At 46.6% G+C, this 12,330-nt stretch overlaps 1 protein-coding gene across 4 annotated transcripts in view; it reads left to right on the top strand.

The window, feature by feature from the left end:
- Positions 1-9,725: 9,725 nt before the first annotated feature.
- The window catches only part of BAHD1 (bromo adjacent homology domain containing 1), a 68,888-nt gene continuing 66,283 nt past the window's right edge, over positions 9,726-12,330 (top strand). For 3 of the 4 annotated variants that reach the window (XR_012159465.1, XM_073348777.1, XM_073348780.1), the window contains exon 1: positions 9,726-10,122. The gene's annotated coding sequence lies outside the window, so the exon portion shown is untranslated. Of the gene's footprint in view, positions 10,123-10,151; positions 10,214-12,330 lie in introns of those variants that run through there. The other variant, XM_073348779.1, reaches the window with a different exon arrangement.

The following is a 12,330-nucleotide window of genomic DNA, read 5'->3' as shown; positions in this document are numbered from 1 at the left end:
GGAGAGATGAGTGATGTGCTGCCAGATTCTTCTGGCTTAGAGCGAACAGGTCGACTTTTAAAAACTGCAAGTCTATGCAGAAATCCAGGCTAAATGAGGATGTTGGATTTTGCGAACATCTAACACAGCAGTAGATTGCAATAGAAATCTTTGTGACTTTTCTGAGGGGGATTACTGAAGCTGTAAAATAAGAAGAATCCCTTTAATACAGCAAATTGATGCACTGAAATTTAAGTCTGGCAACGATATAATTTCAGATATTATTATCAGAAGGGATTGACTTAACTCAAGTTTTTTGTGATCCCAGCAACTGCTTGGTGTGTAGTGGTTTGAGGAAGAAATCTTGTCAGGATCCTACCTGCTCCCCAAAAGCACCATATTATGACTTCCAGCCAAGGAAGGCTGGATAAGGCTTTCCCTGAAACCCATTAAAGCTGATCTAGGAAAGGATTAAAGTAGGGGTTCTCAAGAATACTGTATGCAGCTGCTTCTAGTATATTGCTATCAACAGTTTTAAGCTTGTTGTCCTACTTCATATAGATCTTTATTTATTGCAAGCAGCAAGTGTAATGGGAATTCTCCATTAGTGGTCCTGGTCAGGATTCAGGTGAGATCTCCTGCTCTTGGAGGAAGAGACACTTCTTCCTGCCTCTCACACACCGTGTGGTCAGGGTGATGTTCCTGAGTGCTATAGGTCTGTCCAAGAGGTCAGTTTGCAGTGGTTGGCTAGTTCTGAGGCTAATAGCATAAAGAGGGATGTTGTCATACACTGCTTTAGGGCCACAGAAGCAACTGCTGCATATGGAAGCCCACAGTTTTGGCCAAGTGAAGCCAGTTGTCTGAAATGTGGTAACTTTGTAATGCCTTATCTGATCAATTCCAAAATTTCAGGGAATGTTCTAGGCAGCAGAGGGCACAAGCCTAGTGGTTTTGGTGCAAATTTGAACACTGATTCACAGGAAACCCATGCCCCCAGATAGCCTGGTGTTGCAGGCAGAGGATTCTGATGCCTACACATCAGAGATGGCAGCTTAATTTTTTGGGGAGCACATTGTTGTCTGCACTCTAACAGAAATAAGACAGTCTTACAGGGAGACTGGTATGGAAGGAAGAGTGGTTATGGAGGGAATAGGGACCCAGAGGGAGAGGAGGAAATAGCCATGGTAGGAGGAAGTAGCAGGGACCAGACAGATGGGCTGTTGGTGATTTTTTTCGGGGGGGGGGGGCGGGACCAGGGACCTGGAGAGGGTGTGGGCCAGTGGTGATGGAGAAGCAGAGACTAAGAGAGAACTGGGGGCTGGTGGGGGAGGGGAAGGAGGCGGAGTGGGTGTGAGGACAAAGCAGAGACCTACAAGGGAATGGCGGGAGGGGAGTGGTGGTGGTGGTAAGGGAAGCAGGGACTCGGGGTGGAAGACCGAATAGATGAGCATAGAAGCAGGGACCTGGAGTGAAGACAGGGAGGGAAAAGCAGGGCGGGGAAGAAACAGTGTCGTGGAGATGGGATAAGGAAATAGGGAGCTGGAGCGCACACGTGGGAGCCCCTGCCATGAGGGGAATGGAGAAAGGGGTAAAATAGTATCGGGGGGAGAGGCCGTGGCAGATACACCAAGCCCCTGGCATGAGGGAGGGATATGGGATTGCAGGGACTGGGAGTCCCTGAAATAGAGGGGAAGGAGAAGGTAGCACACAAGAAGACAAGCTCCCTCTCTGCTGTAGTGTTTGGAGCATAGTGTTTGAAGGACTCTCCGGCCACACTTAGTTGATCCATTTGTTATATTCTCAATGTCTGTTTCTTTTTATCCAGTTAAAGTCATTAACTGAATGATTGTTTGGGTAATTAGGAATAAAGAAACATAACTCCCTTCTCTTTCTCCCTCTTTTCCAAAGCCATTCTCTTCCTTTATGTCATTCCGTTTTCTTTCCTTTTTCAGTGTTGTCTTTTTCCCCACTGCCTTTCTTTCCTTTTGCTGCCCCATCCCAGTCTCCATCCCTTCTCATTGATACCTGTCCCTTTTGTACAGGCGTAAATGACTGCGTAAGCTGCACAGCTGTGGTGAATCAAACCTTCAGTTTCTCTCACTTCCTGGGTCATGCTGTAACTTCCTTGGAGCCATCCTGCTACTGGGAGGCCACAGGAAACTATGACCAGGCCTTCACTGTCTATGGAGGTGAATGTGACAGCAGGTTAGTAAACACTGCTACTGCCTATACCAGCACATTTCAAATGGTGAGTCAACAAACAGGGATATTTATTCTCCTCTGCTGCTATTCAGACAACAAGCAGAATGTTTTGGATGTTGTTCCCTTTACATGAATCAGAATGTTCTGTGACAGTTGGGCATTGGCACCTCATTCTTCATGGTTAATGAGAAAAACCACTCTCATGGGGTTCCTGTGATAGCCAGTTATCTTGTATTGTAACCAAAGATTACATTATTTCCTCTACTCCTGCCCCCCCCCCTTCTTTGGGAGTGTAATTGATGGCTGTGGAAGGGACAAGAAAAGAAGTTTAAATAGTTTAATGTCCCAAAGGAAAAAGTGGCTATATAAAGCGTGTCAGAGAGAGAACTCTGGTGATGCAGGGGCTAAGTCTGCTTTCTATGTCAATTCCAGTTCTTGTACTTCTCCATCGGATACAAGTGTATGTGTGTGTTGGCCTGGTCTCCAGATGTTCTGATATCCTGCATCCTTGAAAGAGGTAAGTTACCTGTCCTGCACCTTGAATGAGGAGGTGACAATTGTAAATGGGATAGCATGGTCGTTGACAAGTTTCTCTTCGGCAACAATTAGACTGAAAAATTTGAACTCTAAATGCTGGAAAGTGCATGTATTGCTGTTTGAGTGAGAAACAAGTGTCTAACAATGTGCTTATTTGTTATAGAGGTAGTTTGGTTTAATAGTGTAACTGGAAAAACTTCTGATTAACAATTACTGCTCAGTTATTAAGAGAGAGAGAGATAATTTAGCTAATTTAATTCCAGATTTGCCTAGATGTAGATTATAAAGCAACTGTTAGGAAATCTAACGTCTTCATTTGTGTCCTTTGGCCTCCCTCATTCCAAAACGTACTATGTCACTGTGTGGGAGGTGAGATTAATTTACATATGCACCTCTAGCCCACAGAAACTATTGCCCAAGAGGGTGTCTTAAAATGATAGCAGCAGGACACTGTTAGTGAGAGAGGGATCCTACCATGCTTCATGTATTCTAAATCCAGAGATCTTTCATCGTTGAAAGGCAGTCACACCTGGGATAGAATGGATGGCAGCTACTGGGTACAGGGGTGTGTGTGTGTGCGCACACGCTACAATGTATCAAAAAGGGTGTGTGTGATATGTGTTGGTGGGGAGAAGGGTTATATGTGTTAGGAACAGAAGAATAACTTCTCCAGCTGAAACTGAAGGGGGAATTTAAGAAGTTGCAGTATAATTACCCGAGTTAGACTTTGATCAAGGTACCCTTGTTCACATCCATTCTTTGTGTCTTGATCTTCACTGAGCAAAAGCAGTCAGGAACTCAGTTTTCTGTCTCATTTGAAAGATGGAATGTCCAGCAGCACAGTGACCCCTAACATCATGTTGGGGTATTGGTTCAGTACTGACTCAAAGGGAAGAGTGCCATCTACTGAATCATAAGCACCAATTCCTGCTAACACCTGTTTCTTTGGAAGTTTCTGTCATGGTTACAGGGTTAGCTGCACCTCTGTCCCCTGTCTGGTCTCTCAGAGAGCACCCTCACAGTTGACATGCCTCATGTCTTTACCTCTCCTGGGGTGTCATTCTACAATTTGCACACTTTGACTGGGCCCTGGGCTACAGCACTCTGTATTAACCGTGCTTACCCAGCAGATTGGACTGAGTTCTGGCACCTGTGGCTCTTCCCATCAGGAGCTCTGTGGCCAGTGGTGAATATAGTTGCTAAACAGCCTTCCTAAAACCAAAGCATTGTTTGTTTTAACAGTAGGAACAAAGCTTTAGAGAAAAGGGATTTTAAAGCCGTCTTTCTGCATGTCTCTTTTACCGAAAGGTTGTCCTCGCCTGGTGGTAAGCTAGACAGGGCTAATTTGTTCATACCCCCTACTGGGTGCCTGTGTCTCATCCTGATTCCTCTGAACATCTCCCCCATCACTTAAGAGAGTCTCTCTAAACTGCTGTGGTCCTTTTAAGCTGTGGAGTGTGCACACCTTTCCTTGTATGGCACTGTCTCTTAACCCTCAAGCATTTGTGGAGAAATGGCCTATCTTGAGTCATTCTTTTTCCTTTCTGCTTTCTCCCCCCTTACAGTCCCTTATTAAACTAAACCATACAGTATACATCCCAAAAATGAGGTCAACGTACAGTATTCATAATCATAAATTATTTCAGAGCATCTCCAAATCAGTCAGTTTCCAATCCAATTATTGACCAGATGTGACCCTCCTTAGTTGATGAAATCACAGTCCACAGTGGTATGGCTGCAGAGTCATTAAAACACTTCTGGAGAGTAAAGTGAGAACTCTCTGTTAGATTCTGTGCTCTGCATTTGGCCAGTACTTTAGTTAACCTATTGCTGCTGCTCACTGGAGAGAGAGCCTGTTTTAAAAATGTATAGGACAGCTTGGTAGTCCAGCGGTAAAATATACTGCTGACTCTCAAAGGTTGACTCCATCACTCTTCAGGTTGGGAGCACTGTGTAGGCAGCACTCAGCCCCTGGGGACAGGGAGTACCCTTTACCCTTGGGTGACTCCCTTTAGCTGACGCTCACCAGTATTGATGGGTTTTGGGAGGGTAACTGCATGTTCTGAGGATACGTTGCTGCACTATGGGACTCTTGAGGGAAGTGGTGAAATAAGGTATAATGGGAATGTTTTGATAGTACCTCCTTTTCCCCCTATCTTTCTTTAAATGCCAAACTGCAATAAAGTTGCTAAAGCATAAGGGAAGCAGCTCCGAGAGCAGTCATGATTCTGAAAAGTCTGATCCGATTGAGGAGCTGTTGCATGCTGTCACGTTAGAAATCAACTCTTTAGTAAGTTTACGGATCTACATGAGACTGAGTGTTCCTTTACAACCATTACGGTCTTTGGAGTACATAGTATGTATATACTTTAAGTACTCCTAAGATAGACTGCACTATCCTCTCCATATGCTTCTGTGAATTGATTATTTTCTGTTTTAATGCTACCTTAAAGGAGGAGAAAACTTAGTGTTAGCACTGTGCGCTTCTACAGAGCCTGTTTTCTGAGCATCTCAAAACACAAGGATCTTACAAAGGTGGCTATGTTATTGGATGAAGGCCAATTGCTACTGTACATCCCCTGTGGCTCTCAGCAGTGTAGCTGATCAATCTTGGGGCGGGGGCATTGTTCTTTATCAAAGATGAAGGCAAATTTTTCAGGCAGCCTCACTTCTAGCTTCTGTACCATTGTCACAGGTAGTGTACATGTCTTTGCTGGAGAGGCCAGGTTTCAAATGAAACTTCCGTCAGGTCTCATATAATCAGTTATCATAGCTCAGTCCAAAAGCATGTTGGTTAGTTTTCAGGGTAATTTGCCAGTGTGCTAGGTTCAAGTGTCTGTGTCAGTGTTCACCATAATGACATCTAGTAGTGGCTGACTACTTGCTCTGGGGATGGCTAGCCTGGAAAAATATACCATCAATGAACCCTACTCTGTTCCCTTGCATGGGGTACTGTGTGTGAAATCATTACTATAAACTGCGTGGTAGACTCAGAAATTACTTCTCCATAGTGTGGAGACTTTATCAGCAACTTCGAACTCCTCTCAGCAACCAGGATTTGTAACAGAAGGCTGCAGAGCGGTGTCTTAAAAGAAATTTTACATCTACACAAACTGCCTAAGGAAATTGTGTGGTTTAGAAAGCAGATCAGTATCTCCAATTGGTTGAAATGCTCCCTTTTACCTCTTAGCCCAATTCACTCAGGCCCAGCAAGGATTTCAAAACACAGTATGCATGATCAGCCATTGTGGGTTACAGTATCCAGGCCCAATGGGAAGAGAGTATTTCAGACTCTTAACTTTCCTTGGGTTTTGCTGAATTCCAACCAGACCTGTAAATGTTATTTTAACCTAGTTTTTTAAGGCCTAGTTGACACTGTGTGTTCATTGGTGTACGCTTACTATTTAGACATACTCTCGCACTGTGATTGGGCTATCCTGTGTGGCATGTGCTTGCTTCCCAAAGTCCTCCTGAACTGTAGTGGTAGTAAAATGAATGGCAAACATGTTAAAGCTGACGGATAAGTTTCAGTATGTGGCTAGCATGGGTGTGAGTTGGTGGAAATCAGGGAGCATGTATCTCCTGTCTTAATCTCAGTGAAAGTAACGCACCTTTTTATCTTTGAGAAAATTGACATTGCTTTTTATAACTTCCAGTTTGTAAATCACGTTACGTGGCTCTCACTGCAGCTCCTCAGGAGAGAGCTCACCATCACGGCTGTCTCCTTGTTTGGAAATACCACCCACTCTGCTTAGATGGCCAGGAATGGGAAAAGACACACAGAAGATTAATCAGTAGAAACTTGACTATCAATGGTAGTGCCCTGGTACTGGCTCCAGTCACTATTCCAGGCTGATATCTGTTTGGGGGCATCGTTTCCTCCTTGCAGCCTGCCTAGGCTGGATAGTGCAGATAAGAACCACTGCTTTTGAAGAAGCATTCTGCTTGCAATGGCTAGTCCCAGGGCTGGCCTGCACAGCTGGTTCTAGACAGCCCTTTGTCCCTGGTGCCCCGTTGTTGGGTGAGTGCTGAGTCTGGTGATAACAAAGTACGTTTTAAAAAAAATAGATTTTTCTCCTTCAAAACAGAAAGGGGTTTGTGTAGTAGGATCCTCCTATTATGGAATGGCAGTAGGTGATTACAAAAGCAAGCCCTTAGTGATAGCAGCACTTCCACTAAAATATGTAAGACACAGACTCTTAACTGATGTGTTTACTGTAATGATTGTCCCAAAGGCTGCAAGAGCAGAAGAAACAGCTCCATATGTCATGATACACATATGGAGTGACCCCCTTCCCCTCTGTTGCTATTAACGTGCCCCTTCAGTGGGAGAAGGTATGGAATACTGGAGTGGGAGGTTCTGTGACAGCTGGTCCCTCCTGGCTAATGAGTAAAATTGGCCTCCCCCTGAAGGAACGGGAAAGTTGCTGATACTGGCTTACAAAACTCTTTACAAAAGGAGTTTGTGCCAATGAACCAATAAGGGGGAATCTTTCTTTGTGACCTCTCACAGAAATGGAAGCACAATCACCTGCTATCTAATCTCTCAAAGAGGGAGTTGATGCCTTTTTATTTGTGCTATAATGACAGTGTTAAATACTGGTAATTGAGGTGCTAGAAAATGGGTTCCTACTGATGGTGATAGGGCAGCAGGGGATGATTTTCTAGAACACTTCCTATCTTCATATTTCTCCACAGCATCCAGGAGTCCATCCCTGCCATCAGATGTTCATGCTTGCATGACCCAGTTTACAAATATCTGTGGAGGCAGCAGCGTAGTCTTCATTTGTTCTGCCATGCTGTGTACCAGGAGAAAAGTAATCTGATCTACACCTTGAATGGAAAGGGAAAACAATGTAAATAGGGAAAGCATTGGAGAACCATGGTTATATTGAAGACACTGCAATGTAAATACTGGTAAAGGTGTGGTTTTTTTTTCTATTTGATAGGTTTCTAGTAGTGATCATTTATTGGTAAGCCTGAGTTCCAGTTTCTATGCTACTGCTGCTTTTTCCAGTTGCTTATAACTTTCCTGAACTACCTTTTTTCTTTTCTCTTTCTGGCTCAAAATTTTTCAAATATTGGTCTCAGCTGAAAAATGAATGTTTGTTTTGGGAAAATTTAAACAAAAATGTTTCCGACTTTCAGTTAAAGGAAAGTGTATTTTTCCCTCTTTGCATGTGATTAACTTACACATTTGAATAGTTAGTGATTTGGGGAGGATGCATTTGTAAGGATGCCACAATTTAGGGGAGGCAGTCAATTAAGGATATCTTTAATAAAAGAATCCATTTGTTACAGCCACCTCACCTTAAGGTGTCAGGTAAAAGTGCACTATGAGTTTTTTCAGCACTTGAGAAAATCAACTACAAAAATTAGCATTGATGTGGTGTTAGTCATGAAATCAAGAACTCCCCTTAGGAAATCTCAAAAGTTAAGTTTTTACCACAGTGTTAACTCCATCACATTATTCAGATGTAGTACTTTTTTATTGTAATTTACCTTCTGAATTGCAAACCTTATCATATTACCATGTAACCTATAATGTTTTTTACAGGATATACAAAGTTATTACAGTGGTAGGAATCTTAACGTTGGCTATTTCCTTTACATGTGAATGCTTGATTTGTCAGCATTAACAGTAATTCTTGCATTTAATAGTATGCCTGTTTATGATTTGCAGTAATCCTTGGAGGGAGGTTAGTTTAATAGAATAACTAGACAAATGTGTGGTTAACAGGTATTGATTTAACCAAAGGGTTCCCATTTTTTCATGGTATGGGACATACTTAATACAAAGACTGTCATGTGGACTGCTTCTCCTCCCATTCAGGATCACAGAACATCTCTGTGGCAACTACAGTTGCTTAAATAGAAAGGTGTTTAATGTAATTAATGCTATTAATTTTAAAATGCTATTTAGCAGGTGGAAAAGAGAAGCCGGCATGCGACCAGACCACCTTTTGGGAATCTGATTTAAGGTACAAGTGTTGATGTGATCTCCTTCTCTATTTCAAGTCTGCCTGACTGTAGGTTAATACAGCAATTGTTAGTAAGTTTTAAACTCGGCTGGCTTCTGTAATATCCAGGTGGGGAAGGTAGGATTAGTTTAAAATGTAGACCATATTCCCAGATCACCAACTGCCAAGCAAAGGTCTTTGCAGAGTGCACAGGGGGGTCGTCTGGCTGGGGAGGAAGTAGTGGAGGTTGACTAACAAGTTGAGTCAATGACCTGGATATGGCAGTTGTGCAGGGGGAGTAGACTCAACTGAAGGCTCCATGGAATGGCAGTGACCTGGTTATACACACTCTGGGATGGGAAAGGAATGAGGGAGCAGCAGAGAGCTCCTCCAAGGCAAGGGAAGTGCTGGACGGTGGGAGACTGGCTCTGGAAGCTCAGTGAGGGGCTGGAGACCGTGGTGTAGAGTCACAAGGGAGGAGAGTGGGTGGCAGGCTGGCGCAGTGACTAGGCTAGGGATGGTTTTCAGTGGGTCAGGCATGAGAGTCTGGTTTCTGTGGGATGGGGAGGGGCAAACGACTGGGGGAGACGGTTTGGACTGGAAAGAGGGCGCAGCAGCGCGCGAGTGGGGGTGGGACACGATGTAGGGCGCTTGTAGGCAGGTTGGGATGGGAACGGGGGTGTGGTAGGGGGATGCTGAGGGGCAGGGGACGAGGCTCTAGGGGAATACAGGGAGGAATGGGGTACAGGGGGGATACAGGAGGGGTGTGGGATGAGGAAGGGATCCTAGAGGGGTGGCAGGCAGCCGGGCTGGGTCAGGGGCTCGCCCAACGATGCTCCGCGGGGGATGCCGAGGCTCGTGTGGAGCTGGCCCCTCCCCCGCCCTGGGGCGGTGGTGGCCATGCCGTGGCTGCTGGGAGCCTCCTGCGCTGGGACCCGGTTGTGGTGGGGGGGCGCTTGGCCCGGCTCGGGCGGGTGGCTGGAGCGGGGATTGGCTAGCAGCGGCCCGTGTGATTGGCGGCCGCGGAGAAGCGGCCTGGTGGGGAGGGCGCTGATTGGCTGCGGACGAGGAAGCAGGAAGGAGGACGGAGGGGCTTGCTGCTTTCGGGGAGTTCGAGCCGAGCGGCAGCGGCGGAGGAGCCTCTTGTCCCAGTCGTAGCGGCCGCCTGCTCCCGGCCTGTGTGCGCTGGGCGGCCGCGGCGGGCGTGAGGAGCCCGATCGCGGCGCCCCGGGGGGCCGCCCCCATCCCCATCCCGCAGCCGGGAGGCTCCGGAGGAGGGGGAGGCGGCGGCGGAGGCGCTGACGCAGCAGCGTGGAGCCCGGGACTCGGGCGCCCCAGGGGGGGGTCCAGCTGCTGGATTCCATCCCGGCCGGGGCCTCCGGCTGCCCTGGGCCCCGACGGGCCGGGCCGGGCCGGCCACGGAGCAGCGCGGGAGAGCGCGGCGGTGAGTCCCACGCGATGGTGCTCGGGGCTCCGCCCGCCCCGGGATCCCGCACGGCGGAGGCTGTGGCGCTCGGCTGGCTCCGTCTCCCCGGGTAACTTCCATTGCGGAGTGGGGTGATGGGAACAGGTGCCGCCGAAGGGTGGGGATGCAGCTCCCGCCGCCCCCGAGGCGGTTCCTGCGGGACGCCCCTGCCTAGGGCGCCGGGTCGGGTCGGGAAGGCGAGGAACTTTCCGCCCGGATCTGGCTGGGAAGGAGGGGGCTGGTTTACTCCGGCGGGTATCCGAGCCCCCTCTCCCGGGGGAGTCCTCTGCCCGATGTGGGCGGGCGGCCCGTGCTCGGCGGCATGAGCTGACAGATAATGTGGGGCTGGGGCGGCGGAGCCTCTTCTCCCCACCCCCCAGATCTCCGCATGGGCCCCCGCTCCCCTTCGCGTGTGCTTGGGGTGGGAGACCCGGCTGCGTCGGCCTCCCAGAGCTCAGCCAGCCACTGTAAGGAGCTGCCCATTAGGACACTCGCTCTCCCCTGAGCTCGCGAAGCGGGGGCGGGCGGGTCTGTAACCCTTAGGCTGGGAGATGGGGTGCGATCTGACCGCAAAGGGCATCCTGCTCCAGGCTGGCACTTAGGCGAGCTGAAGGACATAGTGGGTTGTTTCCATTTTACCCCGCCCATCACCCTGTTGTCTGAGCGGCTTCCCTTTCCACAGAAAGTAGAGGAAATGGCCTTTGTGGCAGGTGGGTTGAGCTCGGGTTGAGAGTCCCCGGTATCTATCATCAGTGCCATATCATATCTGTGACCAGGCCGTTTTGCTCTGGGATTAGTTTTAGGTTTAAAGTTATGTAATAAAACAATTAACTTACAAACTCCAAGTGATGTGGAGAAGGGCATGTGATGAGCTCAGGGGGAAGCACACAAATGGGGTTTGTGATCGTTGGCCAGCTATCTTTTTCCCTTTCCTCTGTCTCTCTAAAGTCATAAGAATATTTTACAATTTGCTAATTCCGAGAGTGTTACAAAATCTACACAGACTTCTTTTTTGGGGGGAAAAAATCTGAGACGGATGTCCTTATTAAAATGGCTCTAAAGGACAAAGACAAACAGAATGCTTGATTCCTAGATGTTGGGCAACTTGACAGGCAATTTAAAACAGGGGAAAAAAACTGGAGAAGTGACTAAGCATTACATACAGCCTTAAAGGGAAAAATGTTTGAAAATGAATCTTGATGGATTTTCTCTGGAAATGGCAAGAAACAGAATCACTTGATATTGATTCAAGTGGAGTGTGTTAGCAAGGGGGGAAAACATAAACTTATGTTTTTGTATCTCCTGTGGTGCATGTGTTTGAAGCAACACCATGTTAAGAAAAATGGAGAAGGAATTTTGTTAGGGTAGTGGACTTCACACAGAGAATGAAAACAAGGTGTCATCTATCTCCCCCTCCAGAGAAAGGTTATCTTAATATAATTCCAGGGCGAAATGCCAAGTTTGGATTTGTGAGTACATTAGATGTAACACCTAAATAGATAGAGAGCAGACTGTATATGCTCACTATATCATTTCTTATGCAAGTATAAAGGCTTTTAGTGTTTCATTATAGTGTTTATTTTCAAGTATTTTTAAAGTAAGATATAGGGCACGAAATCTGTTTTATAGTTGAACAGAAGTTTGAAAGGCGTATATATAACGGTAGGTATTTAGCTTGTGTGGCTATTGTGAGCAGATTGCTCTTATGGGTATGCCAGAAATTTAGAATAACTGTACTAAGAATAAATGTTCATTAAGCAGATAAGTTCTCAAACTTTCTCATGGTGTAGATCATGTGTTAATAGAGTGACTGGACTGTTCCTTTGTTTTGAATTAATTATGTCTGGCAACTAAAGCAATAGTTTACCTACAGTAGTAGTAATAGAGTATTTATTGCAATTAACTGGCTTTACTGTAATAAGGGTTTGTTCTGTTTGGGGTATATGTGGATTAAATCCACCATTTCCATTGCTCTTCACTTTAAACATTCCTCCTCTTCCCCTACACATGCTGCCTATTTGCATGGTTCCCATCCTCCTGGATATTCTCTCTCCTGTTGGTGGCTCTCATTGCTGAGAGAAGCTTGTTTCTTTTGTGTAGCAGTGCCTTCTAATAGAGGCAGCTTCACTGGCTCCTTCTTTCCAGCTGCTTCTGCAAGACACAGGAGCCAGCGCCATGTGACTGGCC

The sequence above is a fragment of the Lepidochelys kempii genome, chromosome 6 (genome assembly GCF_965140265.1).
Source record: "Lepidochelys kempii isolate rLepKem1 chromosome 6, rLepKem1.hap2, whole genome shotgun sequence".
Lineage (NCBI taxonomy): Eukaryota > Metazoa > Chordata > Testudines > Cheloniidae > Lepidochelys > Lepidochelys kempii.
This window is presented reverse-complemented; position numbering and strand designations above follow the sequence as displayed.